Consider the following 1,971-nt stretch of genomic DNA (forward strand, 5'->3'; position numbering starts at 1 on the left):
ACCTGACGTACTTCATATAATTTTTTTCACTGTCATAAGTATCTACTTATTTACATCTTGAGTTCTTCAGACAAGGAATTCAGTTCAGGAATCTAGAACACGAATATACCCATAAGGAGTCAAGAATTTACTTTTTCTTAGGAAATGTAAACTAGAACAAGAGGCAAAATTCTCTCCTCATTTATATGTGCAACTGAATACGTTGTATATCACGCAAGAAAGTACAGATTTTTATCTTGGATTTTAGCTATTTATAAAATTGTTCAGAAATATTTTTGTTTTCTTTTATAGAGATATATATATGAATTTTCTCTCTCTGTATATACAAGGATGGATACTTTGGCATTGATTGAAATGTCTGCTTACTCATTAAATCCCATTTTCTAAACCTTTAAATCTAATTTCTTGCCTTGATTGATTAAAACCTCTATTAAATCCTGAGTAATCTGGGGTTTTTTGTGATTTATACATGTCCCTTTTGGTATCATGATACATACTCTTAGATGGACCATGTCATATAGTGACAATGAGAATAAAATAATGAGCTTCCGACGTCCTGAGTGCTACTGGACCTTCTGAATCCAGGTTAATCCCCAGCTACAGTTATGAAACAAACCTTGGTACTCAATGGGTTACATGCGGGACAAAAATAAATTTTTACATGGTAATTTATTTAGGCTCACAGAATAAGAAGATTTAATAACTCCTGGGAAATCTGGGAAAAGTTAATATTTACCCTCCTTAGGAGTACTGACTTCAATTTCACTGATGTAAGCATTGGGTTTTTTCAGCATTGTAACTGAAAGAGTGGAAATGCTAATATTTACCTTCTGTGGAAGTCAGGGAGTAATAAGACTGTGGGGAGAAGAAAGGAAGCAGACACACATACTTTGAATTATTCATCATTCTTCCCCCCACCTCCATTTTTGGCTATGTTAACACTATTTTTAATGCCTATTTTGAATGCACACATGATGCTAGCCACATCATCAGCATCCCTGAAAGCATCTGTATATCCCTCTGGACTAACAACTAGTATCTGATTTGATTGTGCTAATTTCTACTTTTTCCTCATTAAAATCAGAGCATTTCCTAATACGTGACAGAGTAGTGTAAAAGATGCGACGTAAACTTAAAGTCAGCATGCTTCTTTAGATACATCCTAACACTGATAATCATCTACCTCTGCTTCTCTCCTTGTTAAGCAGTATTTCAATATAGTTTATAAACAAGAGAAGGTTTAATAATAATGATAGTATATGCAAACCATGTAACTAGTAAGCACCACACTACGTTAGATAGTAACTCAGCACCTTCTCTTAATAACATAGTTCAAATAATGATGGGAATATTGTAAATGTCAGTATGTATGTTGATGCTATATTGTTGCCTTGATGCTTTTGCTCACCTGTACTCCTTGCTGCCCCAAAAGAAATATCTGTTAAACAGGGAGGGTTGAGCGTTCCAAGGGATCAATCAAAAAATACATAATTTAAGAATGTTAGTTCTAAAAGGCCAGAAGTCCGATGCATGGTCCCTGGAAGAAGAAAAACAGAAAGAAATTTAAAGTTAATTAGAGCAAATCACTTTAGACATTGCACAATTAACTTGTGGTATTGCACTGGTACAAAATTCTAATTCTGTGAATTGGCAGTATTCTAAGAATGGATTCCATTTATGTGGTTTATCAATAGTCACACAAGACAAAATTAGATTACTAAAATATGCAATTAGCCTCCAGGACACCTGGAAAATCTGAGCCTATATCTGGGAAAGAATTAAAGCCATATCTGTCTCGTATGTATAGGTCTTTCCTTTTGGATTATTTTTGTAACTCAAAAGACAGACATTTTCAAATCAAAGCCATACAGAAAACTTCAGGAAAAGCAGAGACAGCATTCATTTCCATCTGATAATCCGCTAAGGAAGTCTCAGAATGCAATACATGCTCATTTGATCAAATAAACATTT

This window comes from Gavia stellata, chromosome 5 (genome assembly GCF_030936135.1).
Source record: "Gavia stellata isolate bGavSte3 chromosome 5, bGavSte3.hap2, whole genome shotgun sequence".
In the NCBI taxonomy this organism is placed as follows: domain Eukaryota; kingdom Metazoa; phylum Chordata; class Aves; order Gaviiformes; family Gaviidae; genus Gavia; species Gavia stellata.